Source organism: Phocoena phocoena, chromosome 5, assembly GCF_963924675.1.
Source record: "Phocoena phocoena chromosome 5, mPhoPho1.1, whole genome shotgun sequence".
NCBI lineage: Eukaryota > Metazoa > Chordata > Mammalia > Artiodactyla > Phocoenidae > Phocoena > Phocoena phocoena.
Window position 1 is genome coordinate 73,889,312 of NC_089223.1, and position 24,977 is coordinate 73,914,288.

A 24,977-nucleotide genomic window follows, 5' to 3' on the forward strand; every position below is an offset into this window, starting at 1 on the left:
GGGGCAAGATATAACCTGAAAAAGAGAACCAAGTATTTTAAAATTCTCTGGAAAAACTTTATTTACGCTCAAGCTGATGAAAAGTTTAAGGTTTAAAAAGTTGAAAGTCTACTCATTAAAGACATTTCCTTTTTGACCTTTACTGGGGAACATTTTATTAGCCTTGTTCAAGTGATATTTGAAAGTGAGAAAGTAGTGTTTCTTTTAACATATATTTAGAAGTTTTGGATTTTAACTAGTCTAGTTGAGACCAGTCTTTCCTAACTTTTGTCTATATTTTGTAACATCTTTGGATTTTTCAGAGGAGTGAAAATTGTCACAGAAATGAACAGGGTCCTAAAAATCAGCTACTTTTAATCTTATCCTCTCATAGCCCCTATTTTACTGATCATGAGGTTAAAAGACTGGAGAACTGTATTGTGTCTGAATTCACTGTAAACAAGCGTTCACAAAGGCTTATTTCTTTAACCTAACCCTGCCTCTGGTGGATCCCAGGGCTCTGTTAATGTGATACAGATGTAACAGATAGAACCACCAGGGAAGGAACTGACATTTTCCCCACCTATAAGGCAGAGAAATTACAAGGACTACAGATGGGAAAAGAGGAGAAAGTAAGACATTAACTTGTTTTAAAAAAACAACAAAAAAAGTGGTTTTGAAGTGCCCTTTAAAACCAGAGTGCTTTAAATGATAGATTTTATCAGCCTCCTGTAGCTGGATATGGCAGTAGGGAGGTTGAGATGAGCCCATTTCATCTCAGAAATGCCTGGATCTGCACATTATTGGAATCGTAATTATGTATAGTAATGTCACTGAGTTCACAACTCTCTATTACTTTTCACATTTAGAGACTTCATATCCTGTAGCCGATGGACACTGTCACCTGCTAGTGTTTGAATCTATATAAATGGCTCCTTGAGTGTCTCACATTCAAACTCAACCTCGTGTGTTCAGCGCCCTCCACTGAGGCCACACTGTCTTCCTCACGTCGTGGCAGCCTTTCTGCTGCTTTTCCAGGCCCTGTGCTCCCTTTTGTAGCTATATTTTTAATTTTACTGAAAGGTATTAAGTAACAGTAAAGTCTCCTCGGTTCCTCACTCTGGCCCCCTTTTTTCCAGTGACAACCACTACTTTTTTTTTAGTTTTTTTTTTTTCAGAAACCATTTTAGGCATGTACCCACATTTATAGTAAATATTAAAATTTACCCAAATTTTATAATGATATTTTTAAAGAGTCCTTACCATTTAGAGATACATACTAAAATATTATAGTATAATATAATATATTATACTATAATATTGTATATGGGATTTTGCCCATAAGCTGATCCTTGTTAAAGGTGGGTACATAAGGGTTTATTATTCTGTTCTCTCTCATTTTGTATGTTTAAAAATTTCCACAGTAAAAATTAAAACAAGAAAAAAATTGACACATTACATATTTTATAAATGCTTTGCTTTTTCCACCACAGTATATATTTTGCAAATCAATTCGTATCAGGATATAGCATTTTTCTACCTCAGGCTGAATTTAAGTATTAAGCATGCTGTTCCACCCTCTTCAAGCTCCATGATTTATTTAATGATTCCCTCGCTGCTGAGTATTTAGGGTATTTCTATCCCTGGCGCCTTCACTTACTGAGTGCTGGTGTCAAAAAGGGCTGGTGGTGAGCACCAAGTATATTTTTTATTTTACTTATTTATTTATTTGGCTGCATCAGGTCTTAGTTGCAGCATGCGGGACCTTTTGTCGTGGTGCTCAGGCTTCTCTCTAGTTGTGGCGTGAGGGCTTCAGGGCGTGTGGGCTTAGTTGCCCCGCGGCATGTGGGATCTTAGTTCCCAGGCTAGGAATCGAACCCGTGTTCCCTGCATTGGAAGGCAGATTCTTAACCACTGGACCACCAGGGAAGTCCCAAGAGCACCAAGTTTAAACTGTACCTGTACACTGGCTTGGTCCACTGCCACTCTCTCCAGGGGGCCTTTCCAGGGTCCCCTCAGCTCACCACTCATTTGCTCGGTGTCCTGGTGTTACTTGCTGCTGGGGTTTCTCTACAGAACCCATTACAGGGCTTGGCATGTGATGTGAACTGGATTAGAGTTTTCTGACATGTTGAGAGGATACATTCATTTTTCATTCTTAAAGTCGCTTTTGAAGACCTTGAGTTTTAGAGTAAGGATGGCAGTATGGTGATGGCCCGTAATGGCTAGCTAAGGATAGACATTTTGAATCAGATGTGCTTGAAAAAGTGTGTTAGCTGTGACCCAACTCTCTGAAGCTGTGAGATTGAGTTTTTTACAAATGCTAGAAGCCATCCCTTCAAAATCATCACTTCGGGATCTTTATTTCAGCTTAATGCAATGCCTCAGAATATTAACAATATTTGGGAATTCTTTTGGAATTTCCTTAGAGCCAGTTGTGAACTCCAACTGAAAAGACACCTCTTTACTTCATGATCACACAGATCACATAAATTAGCGAGTAAAATAAAATAATTGATTATTCAGCATTGGTATTTTTTTTTGAGTTCCTCTTTCCAGTGAAACATACTGTTAGTGTTCACAATGATCACAGTCAATTTTTTTTTTTTTTTTTTGGCACACCATGTGGCACGTGGGATCTTAGTTCCCCGATCAGGGATCAAACCCATGCCCCCTCCATTGGGAGTGTGGAGTCTTAACCACTGGACTGCCAGGGAAGTCCCACAGTCAATTTAAATTAAACACTTCCAATGGTGAAGTCATTATTATATATGTTTTATATAGTATATATGAGTTTTTATATATATATATGTAAAATAAACACAAAATACTAATTGTTGAAAGAAATAAGTGCAAGTATTTTGTAAGATACTAGTATGCAGCACCATTTTACATATATACAAAGTGTACATACTTGTTTATTCACTGTGTACTAAGCAAATATTCATCACAGTGGTATATGTTGTATGACTAAATCTTGACCCAGTTATCTTTGGATTGTAGACTGTGCTTTGGGGAGCCTGGAAAAATAAATAGACTCATTTCTACCTTAGGGGCACGCTTTCCAAGTTATAAAATATTTTTATAAAATGCTATTTATAAAATAAAATGCACTGCCCAGCCCAGAGATTGACCACTTTCTATTTCCCTTTCTTTCCGAATTGCCCAGGTCGGCATGTTAGTAACTTTCTTTGCACAGTCAATCGTGTATATATGTTTCTCCTCTTTTCCTCCTATGTCGTCTGTCCTTTGAGAAGCAAGAGGTTTGTAGAAGCGGGGGCTGGCGGGGAAGCATCAGCGGAATTACTGAGTTTCATAGGAATTTAGAAAAGTTCAAAAGAATGCTCTGACCTGGATTCTAAAAGAAAGTGTTGCATCATTTTGGTACTTGAAAGTGGGAACCTTAAGTCTGTTCAGGTTTTGCCAGAGATGCAGTCCCCTCAGTGGCCCCAGGTAAGCATGATGGCTCAGTTAAATATAGGTTGGTCAGGTTGTGTGTAGTCTTTCCATTAATCACCTGGTGTTTTATGTTTGCTTCATGAAAACTTTGGAAAGACACAACATTCTGATACTTACTACCAGGGTACCTAGTTTATAGCAACAGGTAACTTAGGTTTAATTTGGGGCTTAATAAAATTGAAGATACAAAGTATGAAACTGGGTGGATCTTGTGGAATAGCCATTTCAAAATTAGGTTCATTACTAAAGTGTACAAAGGCAGAATATACACAGAGAAAATCAAATCTAGGTGGTGCAACAGTGGGCCCAATGCTGCATTAATTTATCATTGAGAGGATGGGCTCTAGAGTCAACTTCCTGAGTTCAAACCTCAGCTGGGTTCCATGTAGGCAATTTGCATAGCCTTTCAACTGTAAAATGGCGGTGCTAGTAGGGTTTTAGCATAGATCTGTTGTGAAGATTAAGTGAGAGCATCTTTGAAGAGCTCTTAGAACAGTGTCTGGCATATAGCAAGAGCTTAATAAATATTAGTGCTTATCATTATTAGTGATAATCATTATCCGTACAGCAGTGAGATAAAAGTTTACTTCTCTCTTAATTACGGATTACCTATATTTTGGGCTCTGATTTTATTACATATTAAAAAAAATTTTTTTAATTGGAGTGTAGTTGCTTTACGGTGTTGTGTTAGTTTCTGCTGTACAGTGAAGTGAATCAGCTTTATGAATACATATATCCCCTTTTTTGGATTTCCTTCCCATTTAGGTCACCACAGAGCATTGAGTAGTGTTCCCTGTGCTATACAGCAGATTCTCATTAGTTATCTATTTTATACATAGTGGTGTATATATGTCAATCCCAGTCTCCAAATTCATCCCACCCCACCCCCCTTTCCACCCCTGGTCTGCATACGTTGGGCTCTGATTTTGGTTAGGACTTTCTGCATCTTCTAAGGGCAGGGATTGGTTTGTCTTCATCTTTATGCTGTCAGTGCCTGAAATATAGCAGGTAAACTTAGTAAATAAATAATGACTAATTGAATAAAAATGAAAGCTATCTACATATATCTTCAAATGGCCCTGATGTGTTGAGTAAATCATTTAATATTATATTTTAATCAATGCCTGATTTTGATATTGGGTACATATTTTTAACTTAATTGATGATATTGCCTCACAGTGGAGGGGGGATACTGATTAACAAATTTCTGGGGAAGGCACAGTGAAATTCTGGGTGCCAGGTCTTGTTTGTGATACTCTCTCACACTCAGGTGGCCATGCTGGGACTTGAACCAAGATCTTTGGACCTAGCATCCAGCGCTTTTCCACTGTATCATAGTTCTGAGACCTAGGCTAGTGGCACCAGTGGCTGAATACATCAGACTTTATCCACGTCAACTAGATTATCCTGATAATCTGAAAGATAGAAAATCATATTTCAGAGAACCTTTCCATTCCTGTAAACAATTGAGTTTTAGCTCAATTTTCATCTTCTCTGTGAAACCTTTCTAGACCCTCTGAGCTGTTGAAAGTCCTTTTTCTGTACCTCAAGGAAATATTTCCAGTTCTCTGTTATCACATTCCTCTCAGCAGTTTGTAACCTTACTGGAAAGTTTTTGTTTAGACTTGGAGCTCCATGAAAGTAGGAGCTAAGTCTTCATTACGTGTGGATGTGAACCTCTTCACACAGTACGTAACACATAGTGACAGGCTCCATAAATGTTATCGGTTTGCTGGTTGGGTAGTTGGAGCTGGACCACAGACATGCATACTTTGAGGTTTGCTACATCAGTACAGCTTTAGAAATAGAAAAGGTAAGCACAACTTGTATAAAATAATTGTTCAGAACACCTGGATACGGTGATTCTTATTTGTATTCTAGGCTCCAGGGAGGGACGAAGAGTTGGGGCCAGTAGTTCAGTGTGTCACAAACGTTCTTTGTGTTTGAGTTTTTAAGTCTACAAGTCAGAATAGCCAGGGTTAAGGAAAAGGACCATTTTGTTTTCACTTACCTTCACACTTTGCCTTGCATTGTAAGGTGAACCATGTTGCTCGAGAGTTTGAATCCTTTGCTGTCTTAAGTTGATTGGTTTCCAGTCTTGAGGCAAGCAAAGTGGAACTCTTTTGCAAGTTGGATAGCTGGTGAGGGCAAAAGCCAAGGCACAAACCTAATTCTGTCAACACAATTGGCAGCACTAATTATTTCTGGCCTTAGCTAGCTTAAGAGTGTTAGAGCTTTGGATAAGTTTATATTATTAACTTTCCGAAACGTCTTCTAGATGTTCATTTTATGTGGAATGGATTTTGGTAATTTCAACCATGAATTACTTTTAAATTGCTTTTTGAAAGCTCCCATCCCTTTAAAAAAAAATTCCAGGACATAGAAAAGACCCAGTGTTCAGTTGGTTTGTCCTGCTGAATTACTTTTAATCTTTCAAACACCCTTTAGTGATTCACTAGCCTTCTTGTCTTGTCTTCTCAGTTGAGCGTTCCCTGATGTGACAGGAGGAATTCAAGAAGACAGATGTGAGATGTTTCCAAAATAGCTTGAACACATAGTTCTGGGATGGATGGTGTGATTTCCAAATCAGATTTTAGTATCTCAGGAGTAAGATGTATAAAAAGATTTTTTATCTCACCTCATGAACTTAAGGAAGAAAATGATTTTGCTCAATTAATTATTTTTGGAAAGTTCTAGAAACAATTTATATTCAGTTGAATGATAGGATAGGTTTTGGTTGCCTTCCATTATAATGTATTATACTGGGTACTTCAGGGTACACAAAAAATTGAATACAGTGCTATGAGTGGCAAAAGAAGTCTACCAGTCTAGTAGTGAACACAAGACCGTTGATATATTCAAGATGGAACCAGGAAGGAGCCATGAGATGGTGGAATGTTGTGGGGTAAGGAGAGCTTAGAGGAGGAAGAAACTTTGGGATATGGAAGCTCAGGCATCGAAGTTATCTGTGCTGGAGATTAAATAAGTTTTCAACAGATGAAGATGTGGGGAGATCATTGCCCTTCAGAGCTGTTAAAAAAGTAAGGAGTCCTGGGCTTCCCTGGTGGCGCAGTGGTAGAGAGTCCGGCTGCCGATGCAGGGGATACGGGTTCGTGCCCCTGTCCGGGAAGATCCCACATGGCATGGAGTGGCTGGGCCCGTGAGCCATGGCCGCTGAGCCTGCGCGTCTGCAGCCTGTGCTCCGCAGCGGGAGAGGCCACAACAGTGAGAGGCCTGCGTACCGCAAAAAGAAAAAAAAAAAAAAAAAAGTAAGGAGTCCTTTTCTTTTTTTAAATTAATCACTGAAGAAGTGTAATTCATGATTTTTTCCCCCACTCTTATGTCTGCTTTACTGACATCTTGAAATTAAAAATTTTAGAACATAGTTTGGCAGGTTGCTTGGCTTCTGGGGAGAGGGAGTAGACAGAGACAGAGGGTGGCTGCTTAGGAAATGACTGGTTGGAGTCCTCCAGTAGTCCTGCGTGAAGTGCTCCCAGAAGTACTAGTGATGCCTCCTTGGAGGAGGGCATGTCGCCTCTAAGATTGTGACTCAGTGGGATCACAGAGACAAAAATACTACCAGCCACTTTCAGAAATTTTCTAGTCAAATTTCATCATGAACATTCTGCCCTGACCCACTGTCCTCACAAAAGAACCTTAAGTTAATAAACTTAATGGTTTGTTCACCATTGCTTTGTTTTAATTCATCCATTCATTTTTTCATTTGTTAATTCATATATATGTACTCATGCCAATTATTTTTTTAATGTCTACTCTGGGGACTGTGCTAGGTGCCCCAGAAATAGAATTAAATTAGAACCAGTCTGTGACCTCAGATAGCTCACCTACAGTTTCCTGTCTCCATGGAAGCCGTCCCCACCATCTGAAATGCGTCCCTGGGTTCTTTGTCCCATTTCACACGGCATGCCTCAGGAAGTACGGAAAGATAAAGCCCACCCCCGGATCCTGGGTAGTGTAAGTTTACAAGCAAAGAAGAGAAGAAGGTGTTTAGATGTTATATTAGTTTCTCAGGGCTGCTGCAACAAATTACCATACACTTTGTTTTAAGCCTTCCCTGGTGGCACAGTGGTTGAGAGCCCGCCTGCCAATACAGGGCAAGTGGGTTCGAGCTCTGGTTTGGGAAGATCCCACGTGCCGCAGAGCAACTAAGCCCGTGTGCCACAGCTACTGAGCCCGCATGCTACAGTAACTGAAGCCAGCGTGCCTAGAGCCCGTGCTCCACAACAAGAGAAGCCACCGCAATGAGAGGCCTGCCCACCGCAGTGGGCAGTGAAGAGTAGCCCCCGCTTGCCGTAACTAGGGAAAGCCCACGAGCTGCAGCGAAGACCCAGTGCAGCCAAAAATAAATAAATAAAATAAATAAATTAAAAAAAAAAACATACCATACAGGCTTAAAACAAAGAAATTTATTCTCACAGTTCTGGAGGCTATAAGTTTGAAATCAAGTTATCAGTGGGCTTATTCACCCTCTAAAGGCTCTTTCCTTGCCTCTTCTAGGCTTCTGGCGGGTCCTGGCAATGCTTGGCATTCCTTGGCTTATAGCTGCATCACTGCAGTCTCTGCCTGTGTCTTCCCATGGCCTTCTTATAAGGACAACAGTCGTAGGATATAGGGCCCACCCTAATCCACTGCGACCTCACCTTAACTAGTTATATCTGCAAAGACCATGTTTCCAAATAAGATCACATCCTGAGGTTCTGAGTGGATATGAATTTTATTATTATTTTTATTTATTTATTTTTTGCCGTACGCGGGCCTCTCACTGTTGTGGCCTCTCCCATCGCAGAGCACAGGCTCCAGACATGCAGGCTCAGCGGCCACGGCTCACGGGCCTAGCCGCTCTGCGGCATATGGGATCTTCCTGGACCAGGGCATGAACCCGTGTCCCTTGCATCGGCAGGCAGACTTTCATCCACTGCGCCACCAGGGAAGCCCCTGAGTGGATATGAATTTTAGAGGAATACTGTTCAACCCAGTACAAATACCTTCGTAGATAATTCCTTAATATCTGCAACACAGAGGAGATGTGAAAGGATATTTGCAGAAAATTTATGTTTAAATTTTTCAGGAAGGAAAGTTAATACTTGCAGATATTGTCAGAATTGACAAATGAATAGAGTTTGCTGCAGAGGACCTCGAGATAGTTTTGGTTGCCTTCACCCAAATTCTTCTTCTATGAAGGAACTTAGTGTGGACCTGTTACTGGTGAATCTGAAACCATAAACCCAACTGAGATTGGGAATGAGTATGGGAAGGGCAGGAAAATGTGATAAAGACACGGTAAAGCTTCACATTTAGCAGTCTGGCTCGGTTCTGAACAGGATGGTTCAGGGAACTTGGCAATATGGCGATGGTGTTATTCCTTTGGATCAAAGCTTAAAAACAGACAGACAGGGATATTAGCAACAGCCATGCTTTTCTTACCTCTGTTTAATAGACATTGCTTACCAAACATAGAGTATGTTCTTAGGAGCTATGCAGAATATCAAAGAAAAACTATGACCCTAACTTTAGGGCAATGCAAAGGCAATATGATGCCATGAAAGTTTCAGAGATCACAAATGCACAGCGCTGGGGAGTGCGCAGGAAGCCTGCAGACAGGTTTTGTCTAGCACATGATGTTTTTAATTAGATGCCAATGCTTAGAAATTGGGAGCTTTTACATAGAAATATGGGTTTCCCCTTTCTTTTCTAAATCCAGAAATCTCATAACACTGGGCTCAAATGCCATGGAGGCCCCAGTCAGCGGCAGCCCTTTAGATGGGTCCTGCCTTCTGGGGGCTCAAGGCATTAGGCCTGTGGATTCCTGCTCTAAGTGTCAGCCATCACACACACATGAAAGTATTATAGTAGAAAGAACTAGGCTTGGTTGGTCTTGCTTGTTACAGCTGCATGCAACTGTAATGCTATATAGTAGCAGCATGCTTGCACCTGCAGACTTCTTTTTGTTTTGTTTTTGTTTTTGTTTTGCGGTACACGGGCCTCTCACTGTTGTGGCCTCTCCCGATGCGGAGCACAGGCTCTGGACGCGCAGGCTCAGCGGCCATGGCCCACGGGCCCAGCCGCTCCGCGGCATATGGTATCTTCCTGGACCGGGGCACGAACCCGTGTCCCCTGCATCAGCAGGCAGACTCTCAACCACTGCGCCACCTGGGAAGCTCCCTGCAGACTTCTTTTAATCATAGTCATCCTAGTCTCAGTCCCATGCCTTCTGGTAGCATTATAAAGTGTGACATGAACTGTTAAGCAAAACATGCTTGAAAATTCCAAAGACATCTTTAGATGACTTCTCAGAGTTCTCCATCTGTTAATCTGGTTAAAGGAGGGAAAACATTAGCTTTTCAAAAGCTAGGTTGTAGGTGGTTCATAAATTTTGTGCTTCAAGTCTGGCTCAGTTAATACACCCAGTTTGCTTCCATAAATGTGAGGGTAGTTACCAATTACCCTTATAATTTTTATATTGTGTTTCCCTTTCAGATCCCTTGGGTTCAAAGCAGTGAAATAAAATCTTCCTATTTGAACAGATTTGACTAGAAAATTGAATCATTTAACTATTAGAAAATCATATGTGGTCAGCATTCCATGTGTAAGGGTTCAGAACGTGAGAGGACGGGATAACTCCAGCTCTAAAACATTGTTGTCAGTATCTAAGAGAGGAGGTGATATTTACTACTACGTGAGCTTTCTTTTTTTTCCCATTTTGTTCTGCCTTCTATAGATTTACTCTTGAATATGATTGAGTTTAATCTTTGAAAGGATTCTTCTTTAATATCATTAAGGACATTGTTAGGTGATCATTCTTCTTCCTCAGCATAATTTGCAGAAGTCTTCATATAGAACTGTACTGAATTGGTACACCTAGGATATTATAAAGGTAGATCTCCATCCTGTAAGTGGCTTGTTTAGGAAGCTGATTTTGGTCTGTTATTTTTTTGTTACCAGGACACTTTTTTTCTCATACACATGGTAGTGTACGTGAAGGTTAGGTATACAAGACGGCTGGCCCATAAAAGCCTGGCCCATAAAGTGAAATAGTAGAACTGTAGGACCTTTTCTCAGCATGTTCTAGAAGAAAAGGTGGTCATAGTTCTATGTGATTTTGTCAGAAAGTGGGAGAATGGAGATGACCCCCAACTCCAAACCATTGGGAAATGGTTTTGGGAGGTGTAGCAAAGGAAGTTCAAGGGCTGAGGGTGGTGAGTTAGATACCTGGTAATTGGAGGCCTCCAGGGACACTTCTTTGTAATGGGCTTACTCCTCAGTTCCTACTTTTCTGTTTCTGCTCCAGGGATGTGTCCTTTGGGGGACCTTTGACCAACATTTCCTTTCATCCTCTGCTTACTATGGACAAAGAAGACATTCTATGACCTCCTGCCCTTCCTTTCTTTCCCTGGAAAAAGCATCAGCTTCTTTTCAGTGTTCCCTAGTGGCTTTCACCTTTTAGTCAATGTCTTGTCCCTCTGTCTCTTGTTTATTTTTCCCTCCACATGCTATGGAATAAGAGCCCTGAGTCAGTGAATGGACTCTCTGTATAATGTATCAGAGAGAAGCATTTTCATCTCAGGTCCGTTGTATCTTCAATGTAGTTAAGCATTATTGGGTTGGTAAAGTCTAGACTGTTTATTTTTAGGATACTTTTTAGTAAGGGTGATAAGTTAACCTTAATCTACTCACATACTTTCAGCTGATGAATGTCTACTGAGTTCCTAGTATGTGCAAGGAACTGAGCTAGTTCTCTGGGTGATTCCAAGATTGAGGCATAAGCTTTCATTCAAGGAACTCAGAGGCTCCTTCCTCAAGATTATTTTAAATCTCTGTCTTACCACTTTCTGGGCTTTAGAGTCAAACATTCTGACTCATCCCAGTTCCATCACTTTCTTAACCTCTGAGTCCCAAGTTTCTTATCTCTAAAGTGGGAATAATAATAGTACCGACCTTATAAAATTGTTACTTAAAGCCCTTGGTACAATAACTGGCTCACAGAAAGCATTTTTTGCAATGTTAACTGTCATTATATTCATTGTCTTATCTTTGCTACGAGATTGAAACCTTCTTCAGGGTGTAAGCTGTTTTGCCTTTGTTGTTGTTGTCTTTAATCCCCAGAAATGACTCCATTTGATGGGTACTCATGTTTGAGTGACTGATTAGCATAATAGGTAAACTGTATTATTTATACTAGGATAATTGTATAATATAATTTGTATAATTTAATACAAATTAAAGGTAATAGTTTACCTTCAAGAAGTTCCCAGTAATTAAGAGGATGCATAAATCCTCCGCTTCTCAAAGTTAACGTACAGGAAAATCTCCCGGGGATCGTGTTGAAATGTAGATTGTGATTCAGTAGGTTTGGGCTAGGGCCTGAGATTCTGCATTTTTAGCAAGCTCTGTCGTAAGTCTGGTGCTTGACTGCACGCTGAGTGGTAACACCGGACTGTAAACCACAGGAGGAAGGGTCCAGTCTGTTTTATTCACTGCTTTATCCGGAGCACACAGGGTAAACAGTGCCTGGTTTATACTTGTGTTAAAAGAATAACATAAGCATACCTCAAAACATAAGTAGTTGGTACCGGCTAGATTTTTGCCAAGTATGCAGAACAGATCAGGGTCATAAAGTTCCGGATAAGGTATTTCTTGACCTGGAGGGCTCTTGTGATACAAGAAGAGGACAAAATTGAAAGACAGATGGGGTTTGGAGAAATAAAGAAGTAGTGGGCATACGGAACAAAGAAACTGGAAGAAATCAAAAGAAGAGTTTGCTCTAAGGTGCTGTTCTCAAACTTTTTGGTCTTGGGGACCTCTTTACACTTTCAAAAATTATTGAGAATTATTAATTAAAAAGTAAATTAAAATTTTAATTAATAATTAAAAATTATTGAGACCCCAAAGGTCTTTGCTTATGTGGATTATATCTATAAGTGTTTATTTATTTAGAAATTAAAACAGGTATTTTTAAAAGTTACTTATTTAAAAAAGAATAAGAAACCCGTTAATGTTAACAAAATAGGATGTTTTGTGAAGCACAACCATTTTTTCCCCAAAGCCAACAACAATTTATGAGAGAAGTGATCATTGTTTTATTTATTTGAAAATCTCTTTAGTGTATGGCTTAGTTGAAGGCATCTGGATTCTCTTATCTGCTTCTACCTTTAGTGTGTCTTAGTAAATTGTTTTGATTAAAGTAGATGGAGAAAATCCTTCCTACCTCTTACAGATATGTAGGCAGAAATAGCCTTTTCAGGCAATTATGGATTTTCTTTTTTTGATGTTACACCAAAACTTGGTGATTGGTAGTTTCTTAAAGGTTAGTTACAACGTAGAATCTGAAACCACAATAGTAAACTTTTTCGTCCTGTGTTGTATTAAAATCCATTGGTCTGTCATACATAATTTTGTAATATCACGCATTGGCAATTTGGAAAATGTTGGTTCAATGAGTTACGAAGATCTTCCAAATGTTGACACATTTCATTATACAATGTAAAAACATTACATTTGTTAATCTTACCACTCATCTCATCAGAAAAGTCGTTAATTATTGGGAAGCTGTCAAGCTCTCAGTGGTGGATACGGGTTTTTCCAAAATTCTAGTTTTTGCTTGAAGGCTCACATTTTGTCATTGGCAACAAATACTGTCAGTTGTTTTCCTTGAAGTGACAGGCTCACCTCATTTGTTTTGAGAAAATGCCTGCCAGGTACCCAAGTTCGAATAACCACAGTTTGTCTGTCAGTGGTTCTGTCAAGTAAAAAGAGTGCTGGTTCCACGTGCTTTTTCTTGAAACAACAATCATGCTTTTCTATGCAGCAGAAGTGCTCTATGCGTAATTACCTTAAAGAAGTATATACGAGGGTTGAGATTTAATAAAATTAATAATTTTTACTCCTTCAACAAGGACATTCTTAGGTGAAACTGGCGTTGGTTTTAGTAGGAGTATGTAGTGTTAGGGAATGCAGTAATTACTAGTATAATTTGTGCCATTTTCTTGCTGTGTGCTGAGATGCCAGCAATTTTATATGTATTTTTTGCATCCTATCAGTTAAATGTCAACTCAGTGAAAAAGACTATAAACAACATCTTAGTATCATGAAAATAATTTTGACCTCAGAGATCCCCTGAAATCCCCTTGGGGAACTTATGCTCTCCATGAGAGGGTTAGTGCTTCCAGCAGTTTTGTTGGAGAGGAGAGTCTGTGAAGGATAATTGTGAGAGAGGTCAGATAGGTAGGTGGAGGCCAGATTGGAGAATGCTAACGCTTAATTGTGAACTTGCTTTTGTCAGCGAAACATGGCTGATGGTTATGAGAAAAGAAGTGCTATTTGCAGGGTGGAGTTTGGAGACGGTATATCTGACATTGGCGCCTAGAATATGTCAGAGGGTCAAATGAGGCAAGCAGTTATGAGAGTTTCACAGCAATCCATTTGAGACCATGAGGACTGGAGACTAGTAGCTTTACAAACAGAGCAGAGGTGGAAGAAAGGAATCTCTAGGATTTAGTGATAGATTAGATATGGGTGATGAGAGAGACAAGAGAATCAAAGATGTCAGATGTTCAGTTTGAAGACCAAGAAAATGCTGGTTTTCAGAAATAGTGAGGTTGGGAGGAGGAATTAGTTTTTGGAGAAGAATGCTGTTTTTGATTTTAGATGTATGAGTTTGTGACAATGTGGGAATAGCCAGGGGGTAATGTCCTGAAGTTAGAGTTGTGGCTCTACTTGGACATAATTCTTCCACTATGTCTAGGACTTTTATATGTTCTTTTGGTGTGTCTAAGTATGTTTTAACCATACTTAGATTTAGAAGAGTGATAGGTTAAGGATGGAGTGGGAACATGGGTGTCCTAACCAAGTTGGGTGGTATTAGAGGGTTGCCACAAAAAAAAAAAAAAAGAGAGAGAGAGAGAAAGAAAGCAAGCAAGCAAGCAAGAAAGAAAAGAAAGAAAGAAACCACTGAAATAGTTAATGATGGTTTGAACCAGTCTGCTCTTTTTTCCCATTTTAAATATTAAACATGGTTTAGCCATACTTCTAGAATAATGGCTAGCTATCTCATCCACTGGTGATTGAGCTGTTAAACAAAGGGGTGACCCATTCCATTTCTCTTATTTTTACTTCTCTGCAGTAAAGTTAAGGGGCCACAAGCATACTTTTCCACTCACAAGTTGACATTGAGGGTCTCTGCCAGGTAAGGCACCCAGCAGTCCTTACCTGAAGTGGTATTCGTGACCTTTCTAGCTGACAGGCTCTAAAAAGCAGATCTGTCTCTTAGGGATGGACTCATTAATCAAATTCATGAGACTGAAATACTACAGCAAAAATATCAGTTTAATTTCTGTTGAGAATGATCATTCTTCCAGGCACTGGATTTCTTGACATTATACAATCAATGCATACTCTCAGTGCCAGTGTATTATTTCCTAGTTAGAAATAATGATCACACGACCTGATTTGCCCTAAACTATATGACTAGGCATTCTTTCCCTCTAGACAACAGGAAACCCAGACATAAGCAGAAGTTTGCTTGGGGAACATGGTCTTAGCCAAAGGAGAGTCAGATGAAGCTCATGTTTAAATGGTATCAAACTGCAATGGCCTGATGTGTCCTGTGTTCCCTCCCTGTGGGATGATGCTACCGTAGACCCAGAATCCTTGAATTGGCTAAGATGCTCTCTTGTTTGGAATTTGAGTCTATGGTCTGCTTTTTCTAAGCTATCTAGGTTTCTGACATAGGGTCTGCTTTAGTCCGGGCTTGCACTTGTGTTTAAAGTGCCATGTTCCTTTTAGAGTCAGTACTGCTCTGGCCAAAATTTAACAAGAATTATAATTCTAATGAAAAACGTGTAAAAATACGTTTCCTTTTAAAAAAATCAATGCTTTGTTTTGTTTTTGGTAGAAGCAGGAGGTGTTCTTAATTGCTGTAGGCTCCAGAAATTAAACCACTGGAAGCCTTTTCTCTGGCTCTTGACCCTGAAATGGGATCTGTGACATCAGCTTTGATGCCACATAAAGATTGAATATTTAAAATCCCCGCTCTGTCGTTACTTAATGGGTGATTGTGGTTGAGTCACTTAACATCATGCGTTTCCCCCTCCATAAAATGGGGTTCATAGTAGTACCTGGCTCATGGATGGTTGCGAGGATTAGGTGAAGTAAGGCATGTGGAGCACCTGGCACAGTGCTGGATATGCGGTCAAAGAGGGACTAGGATCCCGTACACGAACAAACACAGAATGCTCTCAGATAAGCGCCGGAAGAGACGAAAATAGGCAGACAAGGATACGGTTCTTAATAAAGGCCTTGCAAGCGGAAGGCTGGCCTGCTTTCCGTCAGGCCCTACAGAGATTGGTTTGTGAGTCACTGCCCATGAGAATCAGCCTTAATTGAAAGGGTAGGGCGGAGGGGTGGGTCCTGAGAGTGGTGCAGTCCCCTGGGTCTGGGCATCAGGAGGTCTGGGTTCTGCCCTTGACACTCCCAGCCACAAGCCAGGGTTACGGGCACAGAATCCTGGTGTTTTTCCCCAGCCATCCCGTGCTCCTCATTGAACAATTTTTCCAAGTTTGGTTTACTCTTTTCCTCACTACTTATTCATGAGGCATCCCAGAATACTGTCCAGGAGATATTGAACATGTTGTTTAATTATTTCAGAAGAGGAATCTATAGCTGCTAAGATGAACTAAAAAGCTATGTTGATAACCAGTCAGACGAAGTATCATACTTTTCATTCACAAAAAGGTGTTCTGAGTATTAGCTGCAGAAAGTGTTAGCAAAGGTGCTTTATTTTTCATATCTTTTTACTTCGACAGCTTTCACTCAGTTACTCTCAGTATGAGTTTGTGGTATGTGCATGTGTGGGAGAGAGACAGAGGCAGACAGAGACAGGATAAAACAAACGTTCTCTTGGTTGTAGAGTGCTGTCGCTGGTAGCGTTTGTAACTTTCTAGTTATAAACTAGATGGTCTGAACATCCTGAACATTCTCATAGAAGATTCTTAAGAGAAGCCTCAGCGCCCCCTTGTGAAAGGGTAAGATGAGTAGAATCCTCAGCTAAAAAATACCTTCTGTTGTTCTGCAGATTCTAAAAGAAACGTAGAAAACTGAGGGATAAGCTAAATTAGGGAAGGAGAATTTTCAAAGCTGTAAATGTAAAAGCCCGTCTGTTTTGTGAAGAGGGGTTAAAAAGTCTAGAGCGTATCTCTACATTTTGCTTCTCTCTCTGCTCATTTGCCAAAAACGAACAAACAAAATCATCTCACTTCAAACTCAGTATCAACAAGCAGGAGAAAATTGCTGGAGTTCGAACTCTGTGTATATTTTTTTCTGTGTTCTTTGCGTATGTTTTAAAACAAAACATACTATATTATCCCTTCTATATTATCAACTCAAACACATGCCATACTTCATGTTTCCAAATATACTTTTTTTTTTGTAAAAGAAATAAATGAACAGAATCATTTAGTATAAGTTACTCTGGACCACCATAATTTCATCTAAAGTGTTTTGAAGGTTATATTCTTACACTTAAGGAAAGAGCAGGTTAATATCAACAAGGGTATGAATGTTTCAAAATGCATGACGTTCTCCGGGGGACTTTTTATCAATACCAGAAAGCAAAATAAGAAACCTAAAAATCAGAACCTAATTTAAAATGACAATAAATCTGTGCAATCAGCAGACTAAATCCTCCACCCTCCTCTCACTATTCAGAATTCTCCCTGCTTCTTTCTCTTTTTCCCCCACTTGCCTCTGTAGAGCATATAAACCCTATTTAAATCTTTATGAGCTGAATCTCAGAGTCTTTGCTTTCCTTGGCACAAGTGGAAGAGAAGATGCCATATACAGTTTGGAGTAACATGGTGAAACATAGTTTTAAAATGATGAATGTAGTTTGGGATGAAATAAATCACTATTTAATCTGCATTACTTTGCCCACATGGATGCACTTGGACCCACCACTCATTTCCTGCATGATGGCATATTTGGACTGGATTCCATCAAGGCGAAGCATTTCCCCCAAGAGCTTGCCATAGTTCTGTCAAGAGCCTTCTGGGAGTCTGGAAGGTTTGGAATGGTAGGCTAATGAAATGCCGAGCTATTTGCTGAGTTCCTTTTTCTTTTCTGTTTTTTCTGGTATAAAATGTGGTTATGGCACAAGTGCTTTCGTGAGAAATGATTAACTTTAGATGAATTTCACCACTTGTTTTTGGCACTTTCGTAGAATGAACACTTGTCTCAGGTTAGACACCTGATACAGCTGGAATGTTCGCGTGATGCTGGGCAACAAACTAGGCAAAGTCTGTCAGTTTTAGGTTAAGTATTATTTTATAAAACAGTTTTTAGAGTTGGGTAAATGACGTGTATTTACTGGATTATGAAGGGAAAATGCATTCTGGGGGCATAGTGGAAAAAGAGTGGTATTTAGAGTCAGATATATCTAGGTTTCAAATCCCAGATCCGCTTCATTGTTCTGTGTCCTTGGGCAAGTTATTAGGCGTCTCTAAGCCTCAGTTTCTTCATTTGTAAAGTGGGTTGATATCACCTTCCTCATAAAGTTCCTGTGGTGATCGAATGAGCTAACAACATGTGGAAAGTGTATGTGCTAAAATATGTGCAAATTGTGTGTATATGTAAAGTATATTCCTGGCACATGGCAGGAATCAATAAATAGCTAGTTTCCTAAAATATTAGTAATGCTCATTGGTGATTCCTTTGGTCTGGTGTTAACATTGGTCTAAGCTATTATTGTAGAGCCAGCAGAATGGAACTTGCACTAGAATAGATTTTATGGGTCTGGAGCCTACTGCTTCCTCTGCCGAATGACTCTTATGTTGCTCAGGCTGCCTGTGTGCTGTAAGCTCCTCCTTCCCTGCCTGCCCTCCCCTGCCCCAGTCTGTAAGCCTGGCTCTGTTTAATGACGACATGTTTCAGGCCTGCCTTCTAAGATGGCATTAGGATCCGCATTTCTTTCTAGGAAATCTAGAAACAACTTGCAAATTTTTTTCATTGTCCTTTCTGATATTTGAATATACATCGTGATCATATGTATATGTGTTTATAAACCCCACACATTTGCAACATACTAGTATACTCTGTGCATAGATTCAACATACAAAAATAGAAATAAGTGGATATAATAGCAATTAAGTATAAATAGAAGATATACTTTCTTCATAATCCCGGTGGACTATCTTGCAGGTCTCCCATTTTTTAAAAAATTATGATAAAACACACATAACACAAAATTTGCCACCTTAACCATTTTTAAGTGTACAGTTCAGTTACATTAAGTACGTTCATATTTTTATGTGACTGTCACTGCCACCCATCCTTAGAACTCTTGTAAAACTGAAACTCTATATCCATTAAATAATAACCCCCTCATCTCCCCTCCCCTCAGCCCCTGACAACCACCATTCTACTTTCTGTCTCTGTGATTTTAACTACTCTGGGTGCCTCATATAACTGGAAACATACAGTGTTTATCTTTTGTGACTAGCTTATTTCACTTAGCATAATGTCCTCAAGGTTGAATCATGTCTAGCAAGTGTCAGAATGTCCTTCCTTTTTAAGGCTGGGTAATATTCCATCGTATGTGTATACCATATATTGTTTATCCATTCATCTGTTGATGGACACTTGGGTTACTTCCACATTGTACCACTCCCACTTTTGAGACTATTGGTGTATTTTGAGACTATTGGGTTACTTCCACATTGTACCACTCCCACTTTTGAGACTATTGGGCTAAAGACCTATGGTAGGTAAGCGTAGGATGGGGAATAAAAGATGCAGGGTTGTCCTTGGCTAAGGATTCAACCCTGTAGTTCTCACTCTGGCCTCCATTATAATCTCTTAGCTTTAAGAAATGATCTGTGCTGGGCTCTTCCCACCATGGACTCTGATTTCACTGGTCTGTGATGGTAACAGTATTTATTTAAAGCTCTGGTATCAGTATTTTTTAAAGCTCTCCAGATGATTCCACTGTGCAGGCAAGGTTGAGAATCGTTGATTAACCTTGCAGAAAGTTTCACTCTTGTAAAACGCCTTGACAGTACTCACTTTATGGCAGTGATAATTGCCACCATTTCTTGAATGCCTACAGTGTATTCGTCTCTATCCAAGCCTGAGGGAATTTAATCTTCACCACAGTCCTACCGGGAAGATCCCTCCCTCCCTCCCTCCCTCCTCTCCCTCCCTCCTCTCCCTCCCTCCTCTCCCTCCCTCCCTCCCTCCCTTCTTTCCTTCCTTCCTTCCACTGAGGCTCAGAAAGCTGTAAGAATCATGACTTAAATTACATAGCTAAGCAACCATTCGATCAGGATTCACACCAAGGTCTGTCTCTTCGGATTGCATGTTCCCTTTCTTTTCTTTCCTTTTCCTGAAAATGTGATTGAAAGTCAGATGTTTGAACAGGGAACACTAAGGGGAAAGGAGTCTGTTTCTGGAACACAGTAAGGGTCTCAAGTCCATCTCTGGGACCTCTTCTTTGACGATTGACATAGTTTTAGCATTTTGTATGTGTTCTTTCGTTTTCTTTCTTTTGCCCACTTGGACAGACAATCCACTGAAGATCTCTTTGAGGCCAGGATTTGCTCTTCCTGAATACCCAGTGATTATTATCTTTGTTGCTGTTGGATTAGAAAGTCTGGTTGCATGCTATTTAATCTATGAATGTGGCATCTGTAATAGCATCCCCTAGAGCAAACACATTCCCCTTCAGATGAAGCCCTCGTGACACAGTGATCACGCTAAAGCTCAGCATAACAGAGACCAGGATTCAGTGGGAGGTTTGATAATCTCTGTGATGCAGGCACTTCCGTAAGTCACTCTAAATTGTTTATTGGAGTAATTACAGGATAAATAAAACAAACAAGCATATTATCAAACAAAGTAAATATGCAGCTAGTTTGAACATCTGACACGTTTGGGATGGCTTTGGGAAAAAAAGTACTTTCTAGTCGACTCGGGAAATTAAAAACTCTTGCGTTTTATTGATTTCCACTAAGCTTATGTGCACGTTGTTTTTATAAAAGCTAAGTGATGAAAGAAAAGCCATAATTTTTGGAAGCATAGATTTTAGATGCAGAGATTTTGGTTTTGCTTCCTGGAAATGAGCCCTTTCTGTAGAGAAACGTCCACCTCTGGAAGGCATATTTCAGGTACATCCTGGTGTGCCTCAGTGAATAGGCGAGGGGAGAAAGCATCTTGTGTGAGCTGAGCTTGGCTTTCCTTCTGCCTCAGCCCCCTGAAAAGTGCAGCAAGAGGCAAGGCATAATGGATACCTGCCTTCTTTGAGAGTCCAAGCAGGTAATAATGGTAACTTGACTGTTAATCCCATGCAGCAGTAAATGAGGTAGAAAAGGAGGCTGCGTTACCAACCTCTTCTTTCTTCTCTGTATCACTGAAAAATCCATTTGTTTCTCACCCACTATATAAACATTGAAAAATCCAGAAGACTTTGGACAGCAGAAGAACACTTCATTTATTTAGCATTCATTACAGTAATATTAATTGTATGTGTCCCATGTCCTAGCCCCTGGCATTTATAAACAAAAGGGTGGATTTGGGGGTGGTGGTGGGAATTAAGCTTTAGTCATTTGCATTCGAGTATAGTGGGTATTGAAATAAGGGCTTTCAGCACAAGTACAATGGGAATAACACACTTGGATCAGATCTGGTTCTGCAGCTGTTGGGATTGTGTGTGTAGGTATAATATGGCTCTGAAATTCTTGTCAGAATTGGCTTTGAATCATCCTTGGGGCACAGTCACTTAGTCATGGTGACCATTTGTTTCTCGCCCACTGTATGAACAGCCTGTTCACATCCATTATCTCATTCAATTCATAAAATATTCCTGGATATAATTATTTCCATTTTTTTAGACATGGAAACTGAGGTTTGGAGAGATTGACTTTTGTCTGATGAATGCTGTTTGAGTGTAAAATCTCATTTTAATGTAGTGAAAGACCACAGAATCTTGGAATTTGAAGGGACTTTAGATTTTATCCACTCTAATTGCCTTCTAATTCCCTTCTGTTCCATCCTAAAGAGATGGTCATTAAGCACATGCTTAGGACGAATAAATAAATTTATTTATTTTTGGCTGCGTTGGGTCTTCTTTGCTGTGCGCGGGCTTTCTCTAGTTGCGGCGAGCCAGGGCTACTCTTCATTGCGGTGTGCAACCTTCTCATTGTGGTGGCTTCTCTTGTTGTGGAGCACAGGCTCTAGGCGCGTGGGCTTCAGTAGTTGTGGCTCTTGGGCTCTAGAGCGCAGGCTCAGTAGTTGTGGTGCACGGGCTTCGTTTCTCCGCAGCATGTGGGATCTTCCTGGACCAGGGCTCGAACCCGTGTCTCCTGCATTGGCAGGCAGATACTTAACCACTGCTCCACCAGGGAAGCCATCCACTAGGTTCTTGGAGAGATGCTCTATAGCTCACAGAATCATTCTTTTTTCTTTCTTTCTTTCCTTTTTTTTTTTGAAGTATAGTTGATTTACAATGTTGTGTTAGTTTCTGGTGTACAGCAGTGATTCAGATACATATATATGTGTGTGTGTGTGTATAGATATCTCCTTTTTCAGATTCTTTTCCATTATAGGTTATTGTAAGATACTGAATATAGTTCCCTATGCTATACAGTAGGTCCTTGTTGTTTATCATCTGTTTTATATAAGGTAATGTGTATCTGTTAATTCCAAATTGCTAATTTATCCCCCCTTCGCCTATGATAACCATAAGTTTGTTTTCTATGTCTGTGAGTCTGTTGGTTTTGTAAATAAAGTCATTGTTATCATTTTTTTACATTCCACATGTATGTGATATCATATATTTGTTTTTCTCTGTCTGACTTACTTTACTTAATATGATAATCTCTAGGTCCATCCATGTTGCTGCAAATGACATTGTTTCATTCTTTTTTATGGCTGAGTAATATTCCATTGTGCTCACGCGTGCGCGCACACACACGCATCTTCTTTATCCATTCCACTGTCGATGGACATTTAGGTTGCTTCCATGTGTTGCCTATTGTGAATAGTACTGCTGTGAACTTTGGGGTGCATGTTATCTTTTCAAATTAGAGTTTTTGTCTTTTCTGGATATATACCCAAGAGTAGGAGTGCTGGATCATAGGGTAACTATTTTTAGTTTTTAAAGGAACCTCCATACGGTTTTTCATAGTGGCTGCACAAATTTACCTTCCCACCAACAGTGTAGGAGGGTTCCTTTTTCTCCACACCCTCTCCAGCATTTATTATTTGTAGACTTTTGGATTGATGGCCATTCTGACTGGTGTGAGATGATACCTCATTGTAATTTTGATTTGCACTTCTCTAATAATTAGGTTATTTTTTCATTTTGTTTATGGTTTCCTTTGTTGTGTAAAAACTTATGAGTTTGATTAGGCCCCATTTGTTTATTTTTGCTTTCATTTCTTTTGCCTTGGGAGGCTCACAGAATCATTCTCCATAACGAGTTCTAGAACCAGGAGCCTTCATTAACATGGTGATACATATCTACTTGCCAGAGTTCTTCAACTTTTTCCATTTTATGCTCACCAGCCAGAAACACCATGAGAATTCTCATGCCCTAGTTACAAATTGTACACACCGACACTATATTTAGTCCTTCATTTTGAGAAATGATGACTATATAATTTTAAATATATTTCAAAGAATTAGTCATTGGATTTGAATGTAAGATCTAAAAAAAAAGGACCTGTGAAATATATCCCTTAGGGTACAAATCATTACCTAAAGTGAACAGGAACAGTAAAATAAAGAACTGGTTCAGTGTAATTTGTAATCAAACCATCAAAGCTTCCTGCTGATTATTTTATAACTTTAGATTAAGAAATTTGCTGAACTGAGGAAGAAAACAACTTTTTACAATTACATTGCCAAGTTCTGAAGTATGTTTTGTCTCTGACAAATTCAAAATTGACCTTTTAAACTTTGACAGCAAATCAAATGTCCACGTAATAAAAAGGATAAATGTATTACTCTTTTGATATATATACTCGGCATCTTATTATTTAACATTGAGCTTTTCTCTTCAAGTCAGCATACTGGCAAGCTGTGGAAAAGAGTTAACATTTTTACCTGATAATTCTCTTAAGAGTAGTAATTTCTTAACAGACACTAATTTAATTTTAATATTGCACACAAAAAAAGTTCTCTTGGTCATTTTGGCTGATGTGATTTTTGGCTTTGCTGTAAGTTATTGATTATGGTTAAAAAGGGGGGAGACTTTCTGATGAGAACAGCACTCTCTTTAATAGCCTTTCCCAAAAATCAATTTCTACCATTCCCGTTTTGCTCCTGTGACGTTTAATGAGAACCTTGGGAAGAATTGTGTCTCCTAAATCTGTCTTCATTATTTTTCATTATTTCCTCCTTTCTCCCCTCCATGTTTATCCAGACAGTTTGCAGTGAAGATCTTCTTTTTGAGTGGTTTCTTTTGTGCTCGTAGAGGAATGTGTATATGAGGAGTTTTTGCTGTTTAGGTGACTACCTAGTATCAATCATGGGTGATGGATCAATGTAGTAGATTCATGGTCCAGATGCCCTGTTTCTTGATCTGATCTCTTGAAGGGAGTAAGTCAGATCACTCATCAGTGTCTTTCAAACTGGAAGCAGCTCAGTGGTGAATGCACTTTTCTTAGTTGCTGTGTTCCCAGCCCATCCAGACAAGGAGGCATTGATGCCATTTGCATGTGGAGCTTCAGCAATGTGATGTCCAGGCAAAGGTGAATGGGAGAGGTGATTTCATTCTTCCTTAAAAGTCAATTCTGCTTGGGCTAATTAACTAAATTCTTATTTACACACAAAACTGTTTGCCTTGCTTGGAATGAGGAGCTGACTTGGAGGTATGTGAAGGAGGATAGGAAACTGCTGAGAAACCTAATTCAAAAACCTGAAGGATGCTGGTAGCAGATCAGCTGAGAGTGGATTGTGCTGTCCCAGTGAGAGGTTGTAAGTAATCTCTTACTACCCATGGTATGTCATTGGTTAAAGCTTGCTTCCGGATTGCTTTGGAACTTTATTTTTTACCTTATCATTTTGTTGGGCTGGCAGGGGGATCATAAAAAGAAGAAGTGAGCAATTTTGAATTGATGGAGTAGCTTGAAAAGAGTGGTCTCAAAATTAAGTTCTTAGCTTTCCTGTGGCCTGAGTGGTGAGGTTTGGAAATTGTGATCCGTGGAGCTTGAAGATTTTCAAACAACTAGAATCCGTTACAAAACTTGTTTTTTCTCCTTCATGTGTCACTAATTTCTTCTCTGTGACAACCTATTAAGTTATCCAAGTATAAAAGGTCTGTACTCAAGATACTATGAATCAGCAAGTTCATTCCAAGCCAAACGCTTTAGTGCAGGGCAAAGTAACCTTTTACTGTAATGACATATAAACCAGATCTGAAGATGTGTAATTATTACCCATGATGCTTCTCTCAGTTTGACATATGTCTATAAAGGCTACTTCGCTCCACTTTCCAGAAATTATTAATGTTCATCTTTTTACTCAGCTTC

The 24,977-nt window shown here is 39.6% G+C and overlaps 1 protein-coding gene across 1 annotated transcript in view; it reads left to right on the top strand.

The window, feature by feature from the left end:
- The window catches only part of APBB2 (amyloid beta precursor protein binding family B member 2), a 224,836-nt gene that overhangs the window by 41,076 nt on the left and 158,783 nt on the right, over nt 1-24,977 (top strand). The gene's annotated exons all lie outside the window — the stretch shown is intronic.